The sequence below is a fragment of the Benincasa hispida genome, chromosome 5 (genome assembly GCF_009727055.1).
Source record: "Benincasa hispida cultivar B227 chromosome 5, ASM972705v1, whole genome shotgun sequence".
Lineage (NCBI taxonomy): Eukaryota > Viridiplantae > Streptophyta > Magnoliopsida > Cucurbitales > Cucurbitaceae > Benincasa > Benincasa hispida.
The window spans coordinates 23,493,920-23,514,394 of NC_052353.1; the positions used below are offsets into that span (position 1 = coordinate 23,493,920).

The 20,475-nt window shown below is 36.5% G+C and overlaps 1 non-coding gene across 1 annotated transcript; it reads left to right on the forward strand.

The window, feature by feature from the left end:
• The first annotated feature begins 1,319 nt into the window (after positions 1-1,319).
• LOC120078828 lies at positions 1,320-1,426 on the forward strand. The gene has a single exon (XR_005482110.1). It is a non-coding gene; the product is annotated as a small nucleolar RNA R71 (small nucleolar RNA).
• Positions 1,427-20,475: the final 19,049 nt, after the last annotated feature.

Here is a 20,475-nt window from a genome sequence, read left to right on the forward strand (position 1 = left end):
GAGTCACTGTTGTGGGTGTTAGCTATCCTACATTCAATCTTTTGAAGATTGAAAGGGGCATTAAGTTTATGCTTGCCCCAAGATCGCATAATGCTTGACCAATATAGATTCCTTCTATTGAGCAGGGTATTGTGAAAATACCTGGGTCGCACATCTTTGGTGGGATTATAGTATTGGATTCTTGTGTCAATGCCATCATGGCGAATCTTCCCGTGCTTCTCTTCTTTGAGACCATGTCCTTTAAAAATTTTGCATACACCAGCATCTGCTATATCGCTTCTATGAATGGAATATTGATGTGCAATTATTTCAATATTTCCAGGAAGCACTGATAGTGGCCTTCATCGTGATGTTTCTTTCTCAGTCTCTGAGGAAATAGAGGTAGCTGTACTTTCAATGTTTCATGGTCTGGAGGTTTGGAGGTGATCACATCTTCTGGTTCCTTAGTTTCGGATTCCTTTGATTGAGTCTGCGATAGAGGTTTCTTTGATTCAATCGTAGGTTACTCCTTTGATCGGTCTTGCGAGGCTCCTTTCTGACTTCTATCGTTGCCTTTCCACTTCTTAGTGTGACTACTTGGTAGTGTTCTTTCCCTGTGTTCCCTGGATTGCATGGAAGCTTGGTTGAGCTGGGCAATATCCCTTGGGGTCTGTTCTTTAGCTCTCCTGCAATTTGTCCCATTTGAATTTCTAAATTGCGGATGAATGTAACTTGGTTTTGAAGGGCTGTTTCATTCTTTTCAATGTATTGCTTCAACAAGTTTTCCAAGGATGATGGGGATGGTATTTGAGAGTTGCTAGCTTAGTGTTGTCTATTAGTTCTATGGAAAAACCCTGGTGGTCCTTCTCTCTGAGCCACAGGCTGACTGCCTTGTTGTTGGTTCTTCTTCCAAGAAAAATTAGGGTGATTTCGCCACCCTAGGTTGTAAGTAAATTGATTGAGGATTTTGTGGGCATTCCTCAAAAGAATTCGATTCTTCACATACGACACAGCTGGTGTTTGTTTACTCTATCGCATTGACTTGCCCACTTCAAGTTCCTGAATTGTTTATTACAATGTCTTGCAACAAGTTTATCATCGCATTCATCTAATTTTGTAATCATGCGATGGCACCATTACTTGCATTACCGTCTCTGGGCTTCATTCTTTGATCGCTTTCTTGAAAATCTTCATGGTTTTTCGAGATGCGATCAAAAATATTCTTTGCTTCATCATATGTTTTGTCCAGTAGACTTCCTGTTGCTGCCGCATTTGCAGCTGTCTGCGATGCAGAGTTGAGTCCATGATAAAAAAAAATCCCCATTTGGAGGCAATCCGACAATGCATTGTGTGGCCAGTCGCGTACTAGCCTCTTGAACCTCGCCCATGTGTCACTGAGCAATTCATCTTCTTCTTGTTAAAAATTGGTGATCAATTTCCTCTTTCTGGCATTTTTTGTGGGAGGGAAATACTTCTTCATAAACTTCTCCACAACTTGCTCCTATGATGTTATCTCTTTAGGTTTGAGTGAGTAAGCTCCTTTTCATGCTTTATCGCATCGTGAAAATGGAAATAATGTGAGTCGAACCTCTTCTAAGGAATGCAAATTTCAATGAAGCTTCGTAGATGGGCGTGCGGATCTTCACCACGCCGTCCTCCAAACTGTCCTGTTGTTTGTTTCATTTGTAACATTACTAGCTTTATCTCGAACCTTGATCCATCCAATACTGGTCTCATGATCCTGGGGAGAAATCATACAAGTTTGGTGACGCATAGTCCCGGATGGGTCTATTGTGATCATTTGCCAATAGGATAGGATTTTACATCATGTTATTTTCATTTGCTACTCGTTCCTCAGGTTGTTCAGCCATTCTGTGAACTCTTCCTTGCCGTTTACCTATGTTTCTCTTCCTTTTGCGAAAAGTTCTTTCAATCTCTAGGTCATACTTGAGCTCAGGAGTATGTCCTTCACTTATACGACGCTTGCTTCTTCCTTTATAGGTGGAATGGCAATACAACGAAGGTTGAAAGCTGCTAAGATCAAAGAGGTTTGATGTTAGCGCAATCTATATTGTAATCTCTGGCAACGACGCTAACAACTTGATGCGTTGGTTTATCATGCAATGATCGTGCAAGTTTTCCTAACAAAGCCCAAGTTTGCCTTCTTAGGGTCCTGGTAAGTCTAGGGTCGAACGTAGGGATTACTAAATAGATATCCGATAGACTCTCTGATCCTATTGCTATGGTGATAAAGAAATAAATGGTGATTTAACTTAGATTTACTAATGCGATGGAATTAAATGTGGAGCGATGAAAGGGTGGTGTTGTAACAAGTATGCGATGAAGGGGTTGAGAAGAGATTTAGCTAGTATTTTTTAAGATTTTGTACAAGTCATTCGATCATGCTATACACAAATATTAAGCACTACATTTCTCAATGCATAATGCCACATTTCTTATTTCTAGGATGCATGCAATGTGTATGGAATGTAGCAGATAGAAATTATTTCTAAGTCTCTACTCTTGCTTATGCGATCTAATCTGACTCTTTCAAGCCTAGATTCTGTCTTCAGACTACTCTCTCAAGTACTCCAAATGATGAATGAAGAATACATAAGACAAGATGATCGCATAAAGTGCATAGCTTAAGTCATGCCAGCTAAGTACTTCTTAACCAATTCACAAATTTAGTTACTCATACATGGTGTGGACAGACTGAACATAAATTGAAATGAAGTTTCCATTTTTGCAAATAAAGTGTTTTAGTACAAAACAATAAATGGTGCAAGAAGTATCAAGCCAAGTAAGCAATATCTTGCTTCCTCTGTCTTCTTACACTGCTCTTATCCTTTCAACTCTTTCTTGAATTGTAGAATCTTGCTCTCGCAAAGGTTGGGTGTCTCTGCTTCGTGCTATTTCCAGCAGCCTCTCGACCTCTCCGAAAATTAATTTCTTCCCAAGAATAAACTTCCCTCAACTTTGCCTTGATTCCTTGCATGCTCTACTCTTTTGGTTTGGTAGCATTGGGTATTTATAGACTTCTTAGGCAAAGTAGTTCTTCTCATTAATGATTGCATGGATGGGCAACATTAATTTTCATACCCTGTTGCGCCATCTAAAAATCATCGAAAGTTCAATGTATTTGCAATAGTATGGTCTTTCAACGACGGTCAACTATATTTTTGAATTGACTATTATCATCTTTATGTCCCATCATATTATACCGTCGCCTTTATGTAAAGTCTTTATGCGATCATGATCGTAAACTCAAATGCACCATCGCATTGTGCCCTTGGATCACAAACTCAAACCGCGCCATAGAAGTACCTGCACAGAATAACGCAATTTAACTATTTTTATGTGATGAGCATCAACGATCGCAGTTTTCTTTTAGTTTGTCGCATTCAATCGTAATATTGCCTATTTTACCATCGCTTTCTCCCATTGTTTTAATAATTTGAGCTTTAATAATTGGTATTTCTACTAGTTATCAACAATCGTTTACCTATATGTGGCAGCTGAGCGATGCGTCAAGAGCTATGCAATAGCACTAAGTGATCGCTTACCTTTGTGTGCGTGCTAAACGATCAAGACGAGGCACTAGACAATGGCACTAAGCGATCGTGTAGTAAATGTTTGTGCTAAACGATGGAGCTGCGTGATAGTGTTGGACACTAAGCGATTGTGTAGCGTCCTCCGACACTAGAAGATGACACTATGCGATAGAAGGCAGACACTACACGATCGTGTAACTTGGTCAGGCAATATGCATTGGCTGCTAAACGACTAAGCAAACACTAAACGATCAGGCAAACGCATGACGATGGTCATCAATGTTAAACAATCAGCCTTAGCGAGATATTGAGTGAAAGCGAGAGTTTTCGGTTCGATCAGTTCTCTTGAGGTCTGGTCCGGTTCAGGCGGTTTGGGTCCAGTTTAAGCAGTTTGGAGCGGTTCAGGCAGTGTTAAAGCTGTTTTTGTAAAAGTTAGGCTTTTGTTTGCTTGTTTTTGCCAAAACTAAAACCATATCAGTCCGTGTTTATTTATTTATGCATTGGATGTATGTTATAATTAAATAAATCTTGTATGTGCATACAGTGCCATGTAGATTTAAAATTCCATCGTAGGAAGCATGCAACATGCATTGAAAGTATGTTATAATTTGTTATAATATATAGTATGCATGTTAAGATTTCTTGCATTTAATATAAGTGTTATATTAGATATTGAATGCCTTTATGTATGTTGTGGATGTTTAGCATGTCTAAAGTTTTATAGGCTATTATAAATTTGGGTTAGACATTTAAAATCCATAACAAAGAACAGTTGCATGCTCATGTAGGTTAACCACTTAGTTTAATAGTTAAAATAGGTCATTAAACTTGTAAAACTTGGGTTACAAACTCAACTAGTAAATAATCCTGTCGAAGGCTGGGGGTACTTAAGTTGACGGTCAACGAAACACCTCCTACCTGGGGATTACGGCCGAATAATTGAGCATTGGTAACCGGTTTTATGAGTATTCGTGAGCGATGTGAGGTAATAAAAATGTTTGTCACCTAGACATCGTAGGTTTAAGTCCATTTATAAATGTTATAGATTTAGGGTAGTTTTTATTAGCCGGAAAAGAACCTAAGTATAAATTTACCCAAAAATTAGAACACTTTAGTGGTATTCAATAACTTCTATATGATAAAGTTATTAGAAAACTTCAGTGGGAGATTAATAATATGTACGATATGTTATTTTTAGCTCTTACGTCCCTAAGAGTTAACAGTCTAGATTTAAGCGGTACTTCGTGTCACCCTGGAAGTGACCTCCATTCGGAAAGTATTTTTTAGCTTAAATTTAGATTCTGGTGAATAAGGGAAAGTTGTTTGAACAAAAATCAAGTGTGCGATTTCAACTGCCACGTCTCCACATAGTTCACACTGTGAGATTCATATGATGCTTCGTGTCACCTTAGAAGTGACATCCATTCGAAAAGTGGATGTATGAGTCAATACTAAGGCGAACGGAGGAAGTAATTCGTAGTAAGTGGGTGAAGGAAATGTGTCAACATATCCTGCAGTCTCTTCCATTAGTTTGGACCATGAGATTCCTATGTTGTGCCTACTGGTTAGCTTTAAGCAGCCCTTTGCTAGTCATTTAACGCGTCTATCCCCTCGGAGGGTTGTAATATAGGATTTAGAACAACTCAAGCTCCAGAAATGGATAAGATTTCTTAGGTCCATTCCCAACCTTGACTCTCCACTACGGTAGCATAGTTGGGGCCGACTTCTGACGTCTGAAAATGGGGGGTTACACTTACAGAATTGTTAAGTGTTAATAATTTCTAACCAAAAGCGGTACCTAAATGACTATCGGAATGTGAGTTATTATAGAGGTAGTATTTAGTCAAGAATGTCTTGATGTAGTATCATTGCAGAAGAATAATCTTGGGTACATTATTAAAATTGCTAAAATTTGATTGGATTTAAAAGCAAATCACTTATAGAATTTGTTTGTAATTTCATAATGACAAGTTTAATAATACAATTGTTGGCATCGGATAAACTTATTGGGGATAACTACATGACCTGGAAATCAAATTTGAACATGATACTTGTGATAGACGGTTTGTGATTTATCTTAACGGAGGAATGTCCTCCCATTCCTAGCTCTAACACAAACTGAATGTTCAGGATGGATATGACAGATGGGTCAGGGCTAATGATAAATCCCATGCTTATATCCTCGCCAGCTTATCTAATATGTTGGCAAAGAAATATGAGGATATGAGTACTACCAAAGAGATTATGGAATCTCTGTAAGGGATGTTTGGACAACCATCCTTCACCCTGAGGCATGATGCCATCAAGTATGTTTACAATAGCCGCATGAAAGAGGGGACCAATGTTCGTGAACATGTCCTGGACATGATGGTCCACTTTAATGTGGCAGAGGTAAATGGTGTTGTCATGGATGAGAGAAGTCAAGTTGGTTTTATTCTCAAATCTTTTTCGAAGAGTTTTCTACAATTATGTAAGAATGCATTGATGAATAAAATTGAATACAGCTTGACTACTCTGCTGAATGAGCTACAGGGTTACCAGACAAATGTTGAGAACAAAGAGTCTAGAGTCAGAAGTAAATGTTACTATTGCTGAAAAGAGAGGAACGTCCTCCAAGCCTGATGATGCCTCTTCTTCAAAGAGTAAGAGTATTCCTGTGAAGAAAGGCAATGGGAAAGGGAAGAAGAAGCCTGCTGGAAAGACAATGATAACACTGCAGAGAAAGGGAAATGTTTCCACTACAACAAATAAAGGCACTGGAGGAGAAACTGTCCTTGGTACCTTGTCGAGAAGAGAGCAGAGAAAGGTAAACAGGCTAACTAGTTCCTAGGGACCATTTGCTTAGCTCATCTAGTGGGAGAAGTTGCTGCTTGATTTTACTGCTTTTGTAAATCTTGTAAAGAACAAATTGTATATATTTTTGTGATAAATGAGATGTTCATTTTAAAAAAATTATGTTTGTTCTAGCAACTTCTGTTAAAGAATCAAATTGTTAAAAGCCATTTGCAAATATTTAGATATTTGAAGGGCTACATCAAAGTATAGAAAGTTTAAAAATTTCTAGATGTGACTGTTAACAAAGAGTTGTTAAAGATAGGTCAGATACGTCTTACTCAAAAAGTTGAGAGTACCTCAATGTAGTAAGAGGAAAGTGTGCTTCCTAGCCATTATTGAGATGCATTCCCCATATAGTTTATTCAAAAGCCAATTGTATATTGATATGTTTACAATGGTTCTCTAGGCTAAAGGTTTGAGAATCACCTAATAGGACTAGGAATACCAGATAACCTAGGGCAAGTGGGAGAAATATCGGGTATATGATACCGAATGGTAAACCATGGGTATGGGATGCCCCAGTTTATTGTATTTCTCTATAAAACTCAGAAACTCAGTCTTAGTTCAAGTGGAAGTTTGTTGGGTTTTATGTCCTAAAACTAGTGGTATGTAAACAATGGAACTTATACTGAAAAATTTAATAAGGTGTTATTAAATAGATGTTTTGCTTGATAGAAATCCAATAAACCTAAAAGTCCCTTGACTATTGGATGAGTACTTGAACTTTATGTGGAGACATAAAGGTGGATCAGGTTCGAGTAAATAGTCAAAATGATTTATAGTATATGAATAAGTTGGATGCAGTTTGCTCTGTAGTTGTTACAAAGAGTTGTAAAGTGCTACAAATGAAATGATCCTAATTCGTTCATGTTGGGACATGAGGAGTGGTGGTGTCCTTGTACAAAAGGGTTTATACAAGATCGGACCATGAAGTCAGTCACTCTTACTTTATAACACTGTTTACTGTTTAAGATTGACTATTTTAAAGCGATGACCTAGGTAACTTGAACTTAATCCTGAGCTAACTATGAACTCTTGTTTATTTGGAATTATCCTTAGATTTTCATAGGTGAGGATTAACTCAACAGCGCCAGCTCAATAAACCTCCCATTTCAGGGGTAAGACCGGATAGATAGTTGTGGACACAGGATGCAAGATAGAATTCACTCCTACCCGCTTTTAGGGATAGTAAAGAGGTTTTTCCCTTAAGTGCTGATTCTGGGTCTTGAATAAGGGGCCCGCATTCTCATTAGCCTGAAAAGGACTCGATTTTGTTAATTGGATCACAAAATAATTGTTCATTAGGGGATCTGTGAGGACTTAAGAAGCAAGAGGTATTTTCGGGGTAAAAAAGAGATTCGACCCAACCGTTATTACGAAAAACTTGTGAAGGGTTGACTTACTAATCATGGTTATATGGAGTGGACATAATATATCTACAGTGAGGGAAGTTTAACTATGGACTTTAGTGGAGTGACCCATTAGTTAACGAATGGAGGTTAGGTCAGTCTAATGAGTTTAGTCGATTAATCTCGAATCGTTGGAGTCCATGATCTGTAGGTCCACGAGGTCCCTTACTAGCTCGAAAATGGATTAGCTCTAGAATAGTGTGATAAGTTAAGTTGAAACGTTCAAATTAGAATCAAACGAAATTGAAGAATATATATTGAAATATGATTTAAATATATGAAGATGGATTTGTGTAAAATTAATTTAATATTGGATATTAAATTAATTAGAATTATTTAAATTGTTTAAATAATTATTTATTAATTTTATTAGAAAATTAATTTGTAAAATTAATAAATTTTGATTTTAGAAATCAAATATGATTTTAAAATCAATTTTGGATTTTGGAAATAGAAAATACACAAAATGGAAAAATTAGATTTTTCCTACTTCATCTTCAAGTAGCTTACAAACAACCCACCATCTTCAAGCTTCATTTACTCCAAGCATGAGCTGCATCCCATGTAGCAAATTTCTTTGCATGATAGTCTGCAATATATTAAAGAGATTGGAGTCAAGTTGAAGCAATGCAACCGATAGAATTTTAGCTGAAAATTTAGGTAGAAAAAGGTGTTCTTCATTGGGTTGCTGTTGTGAGCATTCTCCAAGTTCCCTTTGATTCCAGCTTATTTCGAGTCCCATAACTCAATCTAGAGCACCAAGAGAATAGTAGGGAAGATCTTGTGGTGGTCTGCATGAAGATTTGGAGGAATTAGCAGCTGGAAATCGAGATTCCAAAGGTTCTTCAAAGGTATGTTTTAAAACCCATTAAATTCTGTTTGAACATGCTTTCATTTCTACCAAAATTAATCCATTAGAGTGCTTATCAATCCTCGTCACTTCGGTTGTGTTCTGGTACCATTCCAACAAAAATTAAGGTCATAAATTGTCACAATCTGTCAACAACTTGATGAGCAACTATTTGAGGTATGGGAAAGGTTTAATTTCTCTTCGGAAGGTGCCCATAGTATGGATATCCTAGTTGGTTGCAAATGCAATTGTTTTACAATGGGTTGACCAGTAATACTAAATCCATTATGGATGTTGCTACTGGAGGATCTTGTTTTGAAAAACCTACATCAAAAGCTCAAGCTATTTTGGAAGACATGGCCACTACAAGTTACAATTGACCCAGTGAAAAATCATCCACCAAAATAGCAACAAGGTTATATAAAGTTGATCAGGTCAAATCTATAAAAGCTCAATTAACTTCAATTACTTATACTCCAAGTAAATCCTTCAACCATAGCAGCCAAATAACTATGGTAGCTTAAATTACTACCCAACAAACATAGGAGCAATCTGAATTTAAGACATCAAACTATGTGGGCATGAATGAAGGATATTAGGGATGCCCACAACAACAAACCAACATAGTATAATCTAGGTTTGAGAAACTATGAGAATTTCTCTTACACTAAAATTAGGAATGTGTTTTTCGGTATCCTAAATACCGAAAAGAAATCAGTATGTAGTGTAATTGCTAAAGCATGAGAGAATTCAAAGTAATGATTTTAGCAAAAGCAGTCGGACGGATTGACTTCATTAAGGAGTCAAAGAACTTAGCAACAACACTAGACAATACTATACAGACCGTAGTTAGCAACATGTACGATATGAAAAACACTGTGCAAAGCTTCATATACAGAGTTGCAAGACATGATAAGGCCATCCAACACATGTAGACTAAACTAGAATAGATCGTTGGTGTAGTTAAATCAATTCGGGTTAGTAATATTCCTAGCACATTTAGAGGAAGGCCCCTTGAGCAATGTAATGTAGTGATCCTTAGAAGTGGAGGGCCCCTAAATGAGCTAGTTGTTTTCGGCTTTAAACCTAAGAAAGATGAAACATAAAAGTTAGTGAATGTTGATGATCAAGAACAGAGAGTTGACAAAGGGAAGCAGATGGCATCTAAGTCATCATCTTTAGAGAAGTTTCCAACTCCCAATCTTCTTCCTATTAAACAATTGCCATATCATCAAATATTTCAAAAGAAGAACTTGGATACACAATTCCCTCAATGTTTAGATATATTTAAGAAGCTTCACATTGATATTCCTTTCATAGATGCACTTGAAAAAATGCCTAATTAAGTGAAGTTTATGATAGAGTTGTTATCCAAAAAAAAAAAAAAAAAAAAAAAGAAGTTTGAAAAATATGAGACTTTGAACTTCACCGAGGAGTGTTGATAGGACAGAAGAAAGGGTATCATAAACCTCTCTCTACCAATCAAATTAAATTTATAATTATCAATCTAGACTACCTATACTACTGAGTAGTATAAGTGACAAGATCAAGTCGATCTGTAAGGTAGCGTGAATATAGTTTCGAACTAGTTAGATTTTCTTACTAAAGAGGTAATGAGGGGTTTGGAGTGTTAGATTTTCTAGAAAATAAAGTGCAAGAATATAAATTACAGGAAAATTAAATACAAGAAATATAAAAATGCCTATCTTAAGACTTTGGATGAACCTAGTGTTTGATTGATAGGATTACTAAGGATTATTTCTCTTGAATTAATGTGCTTAGTCTACTTGCTCGGAGAGCCAAGTCAAACACCCAAATTACTAATAAATTTCTTAATTAAACTAGATGCTAGATTATTTGGGTTCGATAGAGTCTATATAAACCTTAAATCTACCTTAATTAATTCTTAATTAGAGTAACTGTTCAATTCTTTGTGTTCTATAGCATCCAAAACAAATGAACAATTGCATTAAGCTCAATGGATTCAATGAAGACTATTAATAACCTGGATAAACTATGTTACTAATCAATTTTATTCTTGAATTGATTAATCATGCAATGTTGTCAAAGGATCGTCCTTGACAACTTGAAATCCACACCCGAGCATGCTTTAACCTTTGCCTTGTTGAGATTCATACATATCGATGAATTCATTTCTAGCCTAACAAAGAACATAAGAAGATTCGCCACATCAAACACACATCTCAGCATAGATGTTATCATGCATTCAATAATCACATAAAATCAAAGAGAAATACAGATTAAGAACATAATCCTTATAATCAATCCATGGGTTTCACCTAGATCTAAGCTAAAACTCACCTTAGCCACAAAATCAATCCAAGATGACCTTTAGAATCATCAACAATCCACATGAACAAAGAAAAACAGAGGGACGGAGAACTAAAGACGAGAAAATCATATGTGGGCTGAAAAGATCGACTAAAATTTAAAATTGTGGAATTAAATTGGAAGAGAGTATTTATAAAATCACGATAATGCCACTACGTTGAAAAGCAATGTTGTGATGTTGTCGCCTTGATAGCCCATTGCCTACAACGCTGTGTTGCAACACTTTGGGTAACATTGTGGTGCACAAACTACTCATGCCCTTTGTCAGTCCCTGGAGAGCGACGACACTCCCACCTTGTGCTGCCCATAGAAACTACACCAAGCACGCTGCCATTGTGCCAGACCTCTTCAGGAACATTTTCGTCTTTTCCTTTTTATTTGAAAGGTTGCTTTGTTAAAACTCCAAATTAATCCGTTATTGCTCTATATTCTTCCTAACACTGGGTTCCACCTCTTACATTCTTGATACCAATGAAATAAGGAATTTGAACATTAAGTAGCATAACGGTCCTGAATTAAGCTGGGCAAAGCAATACCTTGAATTACTCAATCAAACAGTCTACATCTCGAGGTCAAAAGATCGAAGGAGTTTGACTATTTTACAAAAGTGCGGTGCTATTTTAACAATTAACAAGTGCAATGCTATTTTATAGAAGAAGCTACCTCAAAAGTTAAAAGATTGAAGGAGTTTTGACTATTTCTAGCACCATTGGCTTTATTTCTATTCAAAAAGCTCTATGTAATTTACGTGCTTTTATTAATCTTATTTCTTCATCTGTCTATTGGAAACGTGGTCTTAAGGAAGGGAAGGTCACCACAATTTCACTATAGATGGTTAATAGATCCTTAGCTTATTTGAGAGGAATATTTGAGGATTGGTCGACATGATTCCATCACCTAAATTCGAACCAAATAATTTTTTTAATGTTTCCACTAAAATTATTGTAGCAGTGGTATTATGGGTCGAACATAGGGAGCCCTGAAATTACTCAATCAAACAGTTGTTGGGGATGATGCCCTAAACTCTAGTTGGGTCCTGTAGTTTGTAAACACCTGTATTGAACAAACGCTTATGATGTAATAATATGAGATATTTTTTTCATTGTTGTCTATGATGAGATGTTTTATTTGCTTTACCACAACCCAATAAACTAAGATCCCTAGTTGTCGTTGTAACTTAAACATGTATGTGGAGACATACGGGTGGATCATGCCTTAAATGATAACCAAAATGGTCTGTAGTATATGGATGAAGGAAGGAAACCTTATCCTGGTGCCACTACAGATGTGGCTCACTTTGTAGATTGTTACAAGTGTTGTGACGTGCTACAGATGGTCTAATCTTAATCATTCATGTGGAGACATGCGAGCAGGGGTGTCCTATACAAAGGAGTTTGTATAAAATCGAATCACGAAGTGTATAGTCTTGTTATATAACGTCATTCATAACAGAGACTTCACTTCACTAGGTTGACCATACGTAACATGACCTTAATCCTGATTGAGTTAAGAACTCCTGCCTTTGAGGGCAGTCCTTTGATTTGAATGAGTGCGAGTGGCCAGATTGCCAACTCAAACCTACCACTTTGGGGATTTGTCTAATTGAGGAGCTGGGAACTCAGCTACACAAGATGAAATTCACTCCTTCCCTGAAGTAGGGGTAAGTAGATAGATTGCTCCCTTAAGGACTAATTTCGGGGCTTGAACGATGTGGTGCCACACACCTTCTCATGGCCCTAGAAGTGTCCACTCATAGTAGGACTATGAGATATTGTTCATTAGAGGGATCAGTGGTACTTAAGAAGTTAGATATAACTATAGGGGCAAAATGATAAATTGGCCCAATTGTACTTACAAGCATCTGTAAAGGGTTATCGTACTGTTGATTGGGTATATCCGATGGACACAAAAATATAGCTGTGGTTAGAAGAGTGTAGCTATCGATCTTTAGTGGAGTGCTCAGCAGTTAACAGATGGTGGATCTCGTGGCTAAAGATTTTAGTCAATTATTCACGTACTGTTGGAGCTTCAAGCTACAAGTCTATAAGGTCCCCTTCGTAGCTCAATGGATTCAAGTTGAGAATCAGTTTTTGGGTCATTTTGAAGTGTTCAAATTGATAAGAGGGAGTTTGATTATATATGATATGATTAAACTGGTCAATTATATATGATATAGTTGACATGATGTATGAGATACATTAATTGGAAGAAAAGGATATAAATATGATTTATAACTAGTAGAGGACAAAAGGACTATGGTTTAAATGTTGCTTATGATGTGATATTAAAATTATAGATTATAAATAAAATATGATAAGTTAGTTATTATATTTATTTATAATTAAACAATTATGAGATAATTCTTGGTGGTTTTCTCCACAACCATGCGTGAAAATGGGAGGTTGCATTCAGTTTTCATAATTGAAAGGATAAAATGAAAAATGTTTTTATTTTGCAAAAGAATCGCTTAATCGCTTCACAAGAGTACATTACCTATCGTTTCGCTAACGAGAGCTGATGCGTTTATTTTATGAAGTGAAATAATGGATGATATGCGATAGTGAAATTGCGTTGAGCACTTAAGTTTCCTCAACGGAATCCAAGTGTAAATTCCACTGAGTTTCCTGGCAAGTCCAGGGTCGAACTCAGGGACTTGTGAAAACAGGTTGCGGTGGTAATTTTTATGAAAACTTTGCGGTAACCAAATAAATCAATAGTTGTTGAGGTTGTTGTTTGCGGTGATGAAAAATAAATAAATGCGGCGGATTTGAGAAAGGGTTAGATTGCGTGATAGATGCATTGAGTATACCAATGAACGAGTTGAGAAGGTCTTTGGCCAGCGTTACCTAGGAATGTGTCAAACTATGCGATCATACTACAACCATGCACAATAAGTCATTTTCCAATGCAAATGCGATGCTCCTAAGTCTAGGACGCATGTGTTGAATGCAAAAGTGTCCATAGAGCTTATTCCTAAGTCTCTACTCTTGTCCTATGCGATGATGCAAGATGCATAAAGACAAGGTGACCGCACACAATCATATCCTATCTCTAGGATGCATGGGATGCGTTAATAGCAAATAGTGCTTATTCCTAAGCTCCTATCTCTTGATTATGCGTTCTAATCTGACTCTCCTGAGCCTAGATTCTAACCTGACTTTCCCAAGCCTAGATCCCTACAGACTACCCTCCCGAGTATCTCTAATGGACGAATGAAGCATACATAATACACGATAATCGCATGAAATGAAGATTCCCAGTTGTGTTAGCTAAATGCTTCTCAGCTCGTTCAACAGATTTAGCTACTCATGCGTAGATAACAGAGAGTGAATAGATATAGAGAAGGAAATTTCATTTTTATAAATGAGTTTGAGTACAAAATAACAATGGAAGATAAAGGTAGAGAGCCTGGTAGCAATTCCTTGCTGATCGAGGCTTTTACACTGTCAATCACTATTCGGTTCCAAAGATATTTCTGCTTCCGTAGGCGTCGACCCTCTCTCTATTCTGGCAGCTTCCGACACTCTCCCAAGCTTACCAAAACGATCCGTCGGCACAACCTTCTTCTCTTACGTCCGCCATAAAATGAAAGAAAATCTAAGAACAAGGCTAAACTATGAACAGAACGGTGAACTCGTAAAAACTGTTGAACCCCTTTTCTGAAGGATGCCTTTCGACTGTCATCAGCTTTCTGTCCCATCGTGATTAATTATGTCTTTCACCTAGATGCGCCCACCATGTTGGCTGACTAGGTTGCAACAATTATTCTTGGGAAAATGGTTGCAAACACAATCACCACAAGGCCTTGCGGTAATGCTACGCTCGACCAATGATTTCCTATGATCGCAATTCTTGCCTTGCGTTAACGTATAGTCTGCATAAAAACACAAAAATCAACTGTTCCTATGCGTTGAACGCATGTGGCCACAATATAATAAACTTAATGCTTTTTGGATGCAATTTAACATATTTTATCAACGTAAGCCAGTATTGTTTAAGAACTTAACACTATGATAACGTGAATTTCTGCCCATTATCAAGAGCCTACACAACAGTTCAAAGTATTTTTCTGAACGATCGTGTACACTCACATCTGTCTAAATGATCGTATAGCTTTTACTAAACGATTATGCACCTGAGCGAGTTTCACTACACGATCATCTAATCAATCAGACCTACATTACCTAAACGATCGTGCACTTTTTTTGATCAAGCACAAGTCTATATGATAGACACAGACCTCTCCCACTTACTTCGTCGTTGAGTGTAATTGTTCTTTCCTCCTTCCCTCTATCAAATTCAACGGAGCCCACACCTCTTGGATTCTCACTCCGAGAATACCAAGGTCACTAAGTGGTGGTGTCCTAGTTGCTGATTATTTGTGGAGAAGACAGTTCGTTTGCTAAGCGATAGCGAGAGATTTGGGTAGACATTTGTAGTGACAACGAGATGTGTTGTTCTTGACGAGAACGGGAGATAGACAGAGGAAGAGTTCTTCAAAGGTGAGTCCATCGTTTCTTTGTATTCAATTTTTTGAAAGTACGCCATAATTTATTCTGAAATGCATAACTTGTATGTATGTTTGTGAATGCTTGTATTTTGTCACAATGAATTTGGAACGATCTTGCCTCCGCTCATAAGTACTCTTTGATAAGAGTTCCTTCAATAGTCTATAGCTTGAGGGTAACCGATGGAGGGGGTTTGAAATTTTCTTTGATGCAAAGAATTTTAATTGCATAAAATAAATTAGAAAGTAAAAGGTTGAGATTCTATATGAGAAAGCCTAGCTTGGCGTATTTAACGTGTTTGAACATAGAACTTTCATGATGGGAGTCAAGTAATTGTTTGAACTTAAGTAAACTAATTGGAAAGCCAATTAATTCATCCTAATCAACTAATTAGTCGATTCAAATTGACGAAAAGCATACGATTTAATTTTTCCTAATTGCATTAAAATCTAGGGCAAAATTAGGTTTAATATTTCATTTTCAAGCCTCACAATTAAATACTCGTTTGGTTAAATTCTAGGTTGGTTCGAACAATATTTATCTCAATCAATTCGCAAGCTACCATAACCTATCGCTTTTTAGCAATTAACATAAGATTAAATGTCACACATCCAATGTCAATCTAAAGCAATAATCATGAATCACCAAGCATATGATTATATGATCATAATATAAATTAAAGCAAAATTGAATCAAATAATTACAAGAAATTTGGTTCGGAAACACACAAATAAATTAAAATAAAGAAAAGATCCTAAAACCAAAGCTAAAAAATGTTACCTTAGCCCAGAATCGACATGCCGATCAATGGGTTAATGTTTGATACATCTACTGGGAAGGAAGAAGAGGAAAATAGAGAGAAATCGAGTTCCAAACGATAGAACTCGAAGAAAGTTCACCCTAGGTGGCTAAACAAACTATTTATAAAATCGGCACAATGGGATTATGCTAAACTGCAACGCCACGGCACTGACGGAAAACTATGTGTGTCCAGACTTCAAAGCGTCACAATGCATTTCACGAATTTGGAGCAGTCTGCCTTTTCGACGCCGAGTAGGGCACCATAAAGTGCTGCCACATTGTGCATGCAGAGGTAAAACTTGTAATTCTTTATTATTCCTTTCCGGTTGATGTAATTAGGCTTTATTTTAGTCTGTTTTTTCTTTATTTTGTCTCTAATGCCCATTTCTACCCTTAATGTTCTTGTAATCTACAAAATAACCAAATAGACACGTAAAATCTAGAATAATCCTGAAGTGTGATAAGATAGCACATTTTCAGTGCTATTAAACACCCCCAACTTAATTCTTGATTGTCCTTGAGCAAGGTAGAATAAAGTACCCAGTTTCACTCAAATTGCATGGTTTGTTACTTAAGTTTCAATAGTTCGCTAGGATTTACTTGTACTCAACAATGCAATAAACTCATAATCAATTTACTTATACTCAACAATGCAATCAACTCATAATCAATCAATAAAGCACAATTTAAAATTAATTTGAAACTTATTCATGCAACAGTGAGTTCATTGCCCTCCTAATTAAGTTCTAGCAACCTGCAATGGTTTTAAATAGCTCTCAATTCATTTTCCCTTACAATAGCTCATGCATTAACTATCAAGTGCCAAAGAAAAATCAAAGCAGTAATATGTCAACAGAGGTGCCTGAAATTAAACTCTAGCACCCTAAACTTGCATTTATTTTACCTAGAGGCATTAGCTCTCACACATCATGATAATCATAATAAAAGTAACTCTTTCTGTCTCTAGACATGCACAACATTACAAGTTTATTTTTTTTTATGATGTTTTCTTTTCATTGCAATATATTTTTTTATTTGCAGATTCTTTTTCAAAATGGAAAATAAATCATTCTCACTCCTCAATATTATATTAACATATCATGCAAGACACTCTCTCATTAATGGGGCCTATCGGGGTGACAACAAACAAACAAGCTAAGTAATAAAATTCTAAGCATGTACGACCTAATATAGGCAAACAAAGAACCTAAATGTGCACAAAAAATAAGAAAGATTTTTTAAAAGGGAAAAAATCATGATTATTCATCTCAATCAAAATTTCATACAAATTAAAATTAGAAAGGGGTGCATCATCGACTAGTCATAATAACAAATGACACAACATGAACAAACATGAATATAAATCACACAAATAAAGTTGTCCAAGCTAAGATGCTCAGGGGCTCTAACCAAAATATTGATTCCCCCACCCCAACTCAAAATCCTACATTGTTTTCAATGTGATGAAGAATAGAAAATATGGAACAAATGCATGGGAAATAGAAATCTTCCTTGAAATTTGGTAGATTAGATGACAATGATTTCTGGCTCATCAAAAAAAGTAATTCTCTCCATCTTTTGATTGGGTTACCAAAACACTAATAATCAAGAAAGATAGAAATACTTATGCCCAATCAAAAGTAAAAATAACTAAAAAAACTACACCAAGAAAACATTAAAAAAATGTAAATCCTAGCTACTTCCTAGTAGCATAATTTTTTAAGGTCATTATGCTTGACTGGATTCGGCTCTGTCATTCATATCCATCCAAAGTTTCCAAGTCACCATCTCCCACCCTTAACTTAGAAGGTTGGCTACCATCCTGAAAAATAATAGAACTAAAAAATGCAGGATAAGTAGTAGTGAGAGTTTCATAAACAAAAAACTTTTCAAATTTATCATCATGTCTAAGATTGAAGGTCCCCTTATCAACATCAATATTAGCCCTAGTAGTCTTTAAGAAGGGTTGACCTAACAGGACAGATAATTCAAAAAAGAAGAACCAACATTCATATTTTTCACATAAAAATCTGAAGGAAAAACTATTCCATCAACTCTAACCAACATATCTATAACCAAACTAACTGGTCTAACAATAAAAGTGTCAGCTAATGCACCAAAATATCAACAAGGTGCGGGATGTAGGACTGAAAACCAACAAACAAAAAAGCAAACATTATGTTTATTGCAGACCTTGGATCTAACATGGCATGTTCAAATTTTCTATCACCTATCTCACAATGCACAGAAATGTACCTGGGTCTTCCTGCTTTGTAGGCCAATTACCTAGAAGGACTACCTCTTGCTTGACCTTTTTCTCTTGTTTCTTTCCCTCTGAAGGTACCTCAGCCCAAAATTTCTTGCCCTTTCTAGTAGAGCTCTTATCAGCAGAAGACTTAACAGAATGCACCTCTTTCTTGTGCACAACTCCTTAGCAACAACAAACCTACTAAGGAAAGGAGCAACAGGAACATAAGATGTTAAATTCAAAGGTGGATTGAAACTTACCCCATATCTTCTTGGCGAGATGGTCATCTCTTTCTCAACATCCTCTGCATCTCCTTCACTTAAAACCTCTATTGGCTCCATCACAAGCTCAGAAATAAGCATTAGAGAGCTCTCAATGCAGTTGACAGTAGAGATGGCACAAACATTATGCACATTGGACACATGTTGGGAAGGAAGCTTCCTATACTGAGTGTCCAATATGCTGACCACATCAGCAACCTGGGAGATCTGAATGGCCATACTCTACATGTGAGTGGCAATGGTCTGCTGGAACTGCTCCTGATTCTGCTTGATCTACAAGGTAGACTCGGCCAAACTCTTCACCATATCCTCCAAGGGTATACTCGAACTGCTCCAACTATAGTTCCCCTAGTTGCCCCAACGGTGGTGACTATACAATCGATCGATTTGTTAATGTTGGGAATGTTCTAAAACTTGCAGTTCGTAATCATGGAAACATATTCTATTTACCAATAAAAGTATTATTGAAGCATAATAAAAGTATTATTGAAATTGCATTATGTAATAAGAATTCAATAAACGAATCCATGGCTATAGTATGAATACTGTTTATGTAGAGATATAAAAGAGGATCAAATTGTAGTATATAGCCAAAACAAGGGTCTATAAGTATATGAATGAGATTGGGTACCTCATCCTGGGGACATTATAGATGAAGGCTACTTTGTATAATGATACAAACAACGTGATCCCGGTATCGTTCATATGGAGACATACGAGTAGGGGCATCCTATGCAAAAGAGTTTTGCATAAGATCAGACCAAAAAATAGTCAATTCTTTATAACAACCGTTTACTGTTAAAACTGACTATTCAATTTGATAACCTGGCGGTAACTCGATCTTAATCCTGAGCTAACTATGAACTCCTATTTATTTGGGATTATCCTTTGATTTTTATAGGTGAGAGTAGTTCAATAGCACTGCTCAACAAGCCTCCAATTTTAGGGATAAGATCGGATAGATAGCTAGGGACATAGTCCTACAAGATGAAATTCACTCCTACCCATTTTAGGTAGGGGTGGTCATTCAAACCGCAAAAACCAAATTGTTTCTAAAAATCGATCCGAACCGAGCCAAAAACTCAATGGAACCAAAAAATGTTGTTCAGTCCGGTTTGAAGAAATTTTAAAACCGAATTAATTCGGTTCAGTTTGATTTTAATTTTGAAAACCGAATTTGAAACCGAATCAAAATGTTTTTAACTAATATATATAAAAAAAAAAGTAAAATCGAATTTAAAATTGTACTGTTTTTAATTTAAAGAACAAAAGCGAATTTAAAACTGAATTGAACCGAATCATTTTTTAATTAAAAAAATATAACAAATAGGTGTTCAGTTCCACCCTTAATTTTAGGGTTAGCAAATAGGTTGTTCCCTTAAGTACTGATTCCTGGTCTTGAACAAAGGGGCCCTGCCCTCTCGTGGTTGAGAGGGACGTGATTTATAAGTTGGACTATAAACCAATTGTTCAATAGTGGATAGTGGGAGCTTAAGAGATAGATGTATTTACAGGGATAAAATGGTAATTTTGACCTAGCTGTAAATACGAACGACCTATGAAGGATCGACTTACTAATCATGGTTAAATCAAGTGAATTGAAATATATCTACAGTGAGGAGAGTGCAACCATCAAACTATAGTGGTATGTCTCGGTG